The sequence below is a fragment of the Suricata suricatta genome, chromosome 3 (genome assembly GCF_006229205.1).
Source record: "Suricata suricatta isolate VVHF042 chromosome 3, meerkat_22Aug2017_6uvM2_HiC, whole genome shotgun sequence".
In the NCBI taxonomy this organism is placed as follows: Eukaryota; Metazoa; Chordata; class Mammalia; order Carnivora; family Herpestidae; genus Suricata; species Suricata suricatta.
This window is the reverse complement of record NC_043702.1, coordinates 51967587-51974942: the sequence shown is the minus strand read 5'-3', so window position 1 is coordinate 51974942 and position 7356 is coordinate 51967587. Positions and strand designations below refer to the sequence as shown.

At 36.4% G+C, this 7356-nt stretch overlaps 1 protein-coding gene across 1 annotated transcript in view; it reads right to left on the bottom strand.

The window, feature by feature from the left end:
- Nucleotides 1-7356, bottom strand: part of SESTD1 (SEC14 and spectrin domain containing 1) — a 128949-nt gene that overhangs the window by 120575 nt on the left and 1018 nt on the right. The gene's annotated exons all lie outside the window — the stretch shown is intronic.

Sequence of the window (7356 nt, the reverse complement as noted above, 5' to 3'; positions counted from 1 at the left end):
CAAATTATGTGATTTTTCTAATCAATTAGTGCTTACTTTTATTACGAATTAATTTGAACATCTTTTTATTGAGCCATTTGAGAGTTTAGATTTCACTGGCACTTGAGTCGTTTAGTTGGTTAAGTATCTGACTCTTGATTTCAGGTCAGGTCATGATCTCAGTTTCTGAGACTGAGCCCTGCATCAGGCTCTGTGCTGACAGTATGGAGCCAGCTTGGGATTCTCTCTTGCCTTATCTCTGGTTCGTTTTCTTTCTCTTTCTTTCTTTTTCTCTCTCTCTCTCCACCCACTCCACAAGATTAATAAACTTTAAAAAAAAATGAATGAGGATGATAAAAACATAAACTAAGGGAAAGCCACTGGAAATAATACAGGGAAACAATTAGAATTGTAGAAGATAAAAATCTAACCAGGGGTGCCTGGATGGCTCAGTCAGTTAAGCGTCTGACTCTTGGTTTTGGCTCAGGTCAGGACCTCATAGTTTGTGAGATGAAGCCCCAAGTTGGGCTCTGTGCTGAGAGCATGCAGCCTGCCTGGGATTGTCTCTCCTCTTTTTCTTTTCCTTAAATGCTTATTTAGTTTTGAGAGAGAGATAGAGCACAAGCAGCAAAGGGGCGAAGAAAGAAGGAGACACAATCTGAAGCAGGTTCCAGGCTGGGGCTGTCAGCACAGATCCCGACACAGGGCTCGAACCCATAAACTGTGAGATCATGACCTGAGCTGAAGTCAGACGCTTAACCAACTGAGCTACCCAGACACCCCTCCAACTACTTCTTAATGCAGTGGATCACACAGCCACCATCAATTAAAGCTGGCCCACAAAATAAAACCCATTTGCCACATCTGGTTTCCACTATATTAATCTGTTTGCCTTATTTTGTTCCTCCATGGATTTCATATATATATATATATATATATATATGTACATATATATATACACATAGATATACCAGCATTTTCTTCTGAAAAGGATTAATGAGACAAGAACACACAAACTATAAAAAGTTAATAAATTTAAAAAGCAAATGCAAAAGAATAAAGAAAACACCAAAAATGGTGCCCACAAAAAGGCTTAAAAAATGTACAGCATAAAATCACTATGTCTGCTCTGGAGTGGGCCACAAATCTGACTTTGACTTTCCAATGGCCTTCACAAAAAGGAAATCCCAGTCCAAAGTCCAGGAGAGAAGCAGAAAAGTACTCAAAATAAGAACCATTATGTGTATTTGGACCAAACAGTAATTATTATTAAGCAAACAGAACACTATAGAATGAACCAGATAAACTAGATACACAACTACCACTTCTCAAAGAGTTGGGGTGTTTCTGACAGTGCCCATCAAGAGATACCAATGGTATCTCACCAAAGACCAAAGCACAAAACTGACTTTACAAAAAGCAAGCACAAGCTTTAATAATTTGCTCTGTCGTTTTACTTGGACAGTGCCTCCCTAACTAAATAAACTCGTTGAAGGCAGGAACCACGTTTTCTAATGCTTACATATAGCTCATGATGCTTTATACTGTATTCTGCCAAAAAGACGCATTCAATATCAGTGAGAATTTACATAGCACAATGAAGCCTACTCTGATAAAAATTCTCTAACTTAAACACAGGAATTCCCACTTCTACCAAATAGATTAAAAATGATAACTGAAGCTTCAAAAGACAGTGTTTCTGGACCTTCTATACTATTATTCAATCACAATTTAATTTGTGATGTCCTAACAGTGGTATTTTTTTTTTTTTTTTGCACATCCCTAGCCCAAAGCTTACAAAAAAGCCAAGTCAATACCATGGATGCTGATCAAATAAAATGAAACTCACAGCAAAACCTTTGGCAACCCTTATCAAGGAAATACAATATTACTACCTTTCAAGAACATAATCAATAGCTCTTTATAAACCAGCTGACAAAGGTAGGTCCATTTTTTAAATGACTCTGCAAGTCTGCAAGGAGACAATGAATTATAATGCAGATTTTCCCTACTTCTTTCCAAGAACCTATAGTTTCTGAAAATGCCAAACTGCCCAAGAACCATTGCTTCCCAGCTCTTCCATACACATACACATACACACACACACACACACACACACACACACACACACACGCCACTATCAAACAGGCTTATAGTTCCCTGTATGACCATTACCTGTCCCCTCTGCCCTACCTGGTCAAATTGGAAATGCAATGAAGCCTGATGAATTATTTAGGTAAAACGATTATCAACAACTCAAGTCCTATATTAAAAAACTTAAATTACTACTCTTAAGTATGGGCATTAGGATACATTAACCATCCTCTATTTGTATTTTGTTAATGGAAATCATTAATAAATAAGTAGTCTCAGCCAACTATGGCTGAGCTTTTTAATACATTTAGTATTTCACTCTGCAGTATGCTTACTTGGAATTCCCTGTGCACAGAGGCACACCCTACCATTCCCAAGAGAGGATAATTCTAACAAGTGAAAGAACATGGACAGGTATAGGGGAATGGTGTGAGGGTCGGGGGGTCCCTCCAAATGGATGTCAGAAAACCCTACACCTTCCATTAAAATGGGAAATAATCATCATCTCTATTCAATAGAATTATTGGGAGAATTAAATGAGGTTAAGATTTGTAAACCACCTACAAAAAGCATATAAAATAGATGTTCAAAGAGTGTTCATTTTCTTGCTTTTTTTTTATAGGTGAGGAAACAGAAGTGAGCAGATGACTTGTCCAAGGCCAATCAATGGCTAGTAACTGTGAAACACAGGCTAAAAGTCTAAGGGCCTAATGTTCTTCCCACTACATCAAGCAGCATTAAAACAGCAGAACCTCACTCCTTTTGTGTGTCACTGATGGTCATGCAAAGAAAAAGAATTAACAATTTGAACACCTGGGGCACCTGGGCGACTCAGTTAGCTAAGCGTCCCACTTCAGCTCACGTTACCTTCTCCCGGTTTCGTGAGTTCCAGCCTGCACGGGGCTCTAAGTCTCTCCTTCTGCCCCCACCCCCACACTCTCTCTTTCTCAAAATAAATAAACTTTAAAAAAAAATAAACAATTTGAATGCCTATTAGATGCAGAACACTATACTAATCTCTTTCCTAATACCTACTCTTTAAAGCTAATGTATTTATCCCATTTTACTGAGAAATTCTTAACTTGTCCAAAGTCACAAAGCTAATAAGTGATAATGCAGGATTAATCCATGTGTGTTTTACACCACTACTTTCCCCTACTAACCTACCTCAAAACTGCGTAGGTATTTAAAAACCACTATCTACCAAAATCAAATTCTAAATAACCTGGAAATTTTTATAGAGCCTTCTAATATCCCTAGCTCCACCATTCTCTCTCCTTAAATTTGTTCCTGATCAGCTAAAATAATTTATGGTAACTACAGTGACCAATTTACATTTGTATAATGTTAAAGTTTAATATTATAGATTTGTAAATTTTTATTAGATACACCTACTGAGATTTTTCATATATTAGCTCACACCTCATTTTAATGCTTTCAAGAATCCTATGAGGTAGGATTACTATTTCGCAGATAAGAAAACACAAGTCTGAAGAGAGTAAATACTTCTCTATGGTTACAGAACTAGTAAGCATAGGACTTTACCCTGGATCTCTCTAAGCTGAGGGAAAGGAAGTATGTGTATGGAAAGATTCTTTTATCAAAAATGTAATAGAAAATATGGGCCAAAACTCGATAGAACAAGAAAAACAGGAAAAAGTTAAAAGGTTGTCTCAGATCTCTTCCCTCCCCCAAAGTTATCAGGGCATTTCTAATAAGTGCTTAAGGGCAAACATGTTTAAACTATTTCAGAGCACAGAGGGGGAAAAAGGAGAGTTTCCTAATTCATTCTTAGGAGGTGGCTTAACCCTGACTCCAAAACCAGGCAATGACAGCAAACCAAAAATAAAACATAAATATTATATTTATCCTTTTTGACTATAAATGCAAAAATCTGAATGTATTTAGGTTTAAAAACTAAGGAAATGTTTAGTATAATCCCATCTGTAAAAGAAAAACCACTGTGAACGTACGTGTGTATGGCTGGATATATTTATACACATGGACACATAAATCAAAGATACAGGTGGAAATATAAACCCTAAACTGTTAACAATGGTTACCTGGGACAGGAATGATCTTGGGGGTGAAGGGAGGGACAAGGACAAGAAGTAAAGGAAGATTTTCAGCTTTTACTGAATATACCTACATATTACCTGAATTTTTATAATGAACATGCATCATGTTTTCCATTAAAATATATAAAGGAAACACACAGCCTAAAAAAATACTCATTTAGTGTATCCACTCTACTTGTTACAATGAAAACGAAATACTTTATTCATTCACTGGGCATTTACTTACTTAACATTCAGGGATGGGGGCAGCTCCTACACACGGGCACTGAGCTTATAAGCACTTGTGCCAGCCACCAGGTATTTACAGCCTATTGTTTTTTAAGCACACTCCACCACCAGCATGGGGCTTGAACTTAGGATCCTAAGATCAAAAGTCACATGCTCTACCAAGGGAGTCAGCCAGGCACCCCTAGGGCCTATTTTTTAAACCCAGGATGAAATAGTTACTTCCTTCCATAAGATACAGTGCTGAATTTTAAGTCAAGTTCCAATTTTATCATTTATTACTTTTTTAGGTCACAAGCCAGGGGTAAGAAATACTTTTTTTCTGGAATTTGTACTGTCTTTATTCTAAAGAAAAAGTACCAGATCCTTTTTATTAGGCTTTTTTTTTGGGGGGGGGCGGGGGGTAGAAAATTCATTTGTATTCATAGTGCTGGAACTATGTTGGACAATGGATATCCAAAGATGAATAAATAACATATGGCTTCTACCCACCCTTAAGGAGCTGTTAATGTTGCATACCTATGTCTGATAGAGTTCCACATAAAAACTGAAATATGTAACTCAGTAATCCTGCACTTGATGATGAAACTGGCAAACTACCCTGCTCAAAAATAAAAGTTAGTTTCCGTTTAACCCAGAAAAATTTTAACATTTATCAAAAATGGAAAATTATTCACTTATGTTAAGATAAAGGGAACATATTAGTGGGGAAATAGAGAACATGGAAGCTGCAGAGTAATATAAAACACAATGTCTCAGTGAAGAGTGGGTTCTTGGATTAGCTATGCCACCAAGAAGCTGTTACTAGGTTCAATCTTTCTGTTTCTGTATAGGAAATATGGAAATCAATATCTACCTTAGTAGGACAGGAGAAAACAAAGAACACATTTTAAAAAGAATAATAAAATCTGGTGGATATGAGGCAATATGGCCACAACACCTGCTTTTTGTTGTTTGGTTTGATTTTTTATTTTATTTTCTCCCACTGTGTCAATAATTAGCCAAGAAAATTTGCAAACACAATTCAACTTCTGTATGCCTCTTGGGGTGGAAAGAATGCAGGAAGCCAAGTTAGAAGACATGAGTTTACATTCAAAGTCTTCTATTAACTCTGTAAGGTTAAAAAACAAGCAAATTATTTAACCTCTTTGCACCTTAGCTTCCTCGCAGTAAAACAGGGATAAACTTATCTTACAGAATCATTTCAAAGACTAAATGAGAAAATACATGTGAACACAAACTTAGAATAAACAATAAACAAACGGCTAATAAGAATATGAAAAGATACTCAACATCATTAGCCACTAGGGAAATGCAAATGAAACCCACAATGAGATACCACCTCAGACCCACTAGCATGGCTGTCATCAAAAAAGCAACATTAGTCCGGAAAAAAATGGATCTCTCATATTTTCCTAGTGCAAATGTAAACTGGTACAATGGAAAATAGGCAATTCTTCAACAAGTATATAACCCAGCAATACCACATCTAAGTATGTACCCGGGAGAACTGAAAACACAGGTCCACACAAAAGACTTGTAAATGAGTGTTCACAGCAACATTACTCATAACAGCCAGAAAGGAGAAACCACCCAAATGTCCATCAAATGACAAAAGGATAATCCAAATGTGGCATATCCATAGAAGAAACATTATTCAGCCATAAAAAGGAATGAAGTAGGCATATGTACAAAATATGGATGGACCCTAAAAATATGATGCTAAGTAAAAGACACAGAGGGCCAAATATTTGTATGATTCATTTTATATCAAATGTCCAGAACAGGCAAATCTCTGGACAGAAAGCTGATCAATATCTGCCAAGTGTAGGAGAGGGAGAATGAGAGTGACGCTAATGGTTATGGGGTAAGGGGCTTTCTTTTCAGCAGGATGAAAATGTTCTTGAATTGGTGATGTTTGCACTGCCTCATGAATATACTAAAGTCCTTGAATTGTACACATTCGAAGAGTGAATTCTACGTTATAGGAGTTATATCTCAAGAAAAGAAAACTATTATAGAAAAATTTCTGCTCCTTGTGATTAGTCAATATTCTACTTTTCTCAAGAGATTGTTCCTGTAGCTTGTCACAGCTATGAAAGCTCTTTGAAGTTAGATGTTATTATACAGATAAATGGGATTGTTAGTAAAGTAAAACTACTAATCATTCCAGAGAAACTCTCCACAGATCACAATAAGTTGGTAAAATTTTATTTCTTCCAAAGAAAAGTCCTTATTAATAATAGTAAGTTTGTTTGTAGGGAGTAGAAAAAGCTTCAAGGAGTCTTTACAGAGTACACTGAAAAAAAAAAAAAAAACCCAAACAGGTAGAATGTAACATGCTTTTCTGCTTTTTTAATAAGCGGACATTTACTTTTCAGATATCCTCTGCGCATCTATCAACTAAAACCCAGATGAAACTTTGCAACGTCTACAACCTTTCATGTTCTGTTCTCCTGCCACTCTGCTAAATCCATCAGGAGCTCCTAATCTCCATCAATTAACTCCTTCCCTTTATTCTTCTCAGGGGTTAAAATGCTTAGCAAACTCTTTAAATGCAATCAATGCATTCCCTAACGTTGGGGAATTTATAGAATTAGGCTCAATTTTTAAGGTTAAATTTAGTCTATCTTGCTTAAATAAATACACAGCAAAATGACTTCCTGGAGTTTGGGATAGAAAAACAATCTATAGAGTTGTGTAATGCTTTCTAAGGCACTGGGAATTTTTTTCATGTATTGGATCATGGGGCAAAGACAGTCACCAACTTTTGCCCACAAAAAGTATTATGTATGAAAGCTTCCTGGTTCTAGAACAAAGAGGCATTTTATTGCTCAAAGCAAAAGTAAGATATTTTCCTTCCATTTAGTATTGTTATACTAAAATAGCATACCAACAAAACCAGCTAGGTAATGGCATGACCAAGATATGTGAACAAAGATAAATTGTTCTTTATTATGTATTCCTCCTGGGGGGGGGG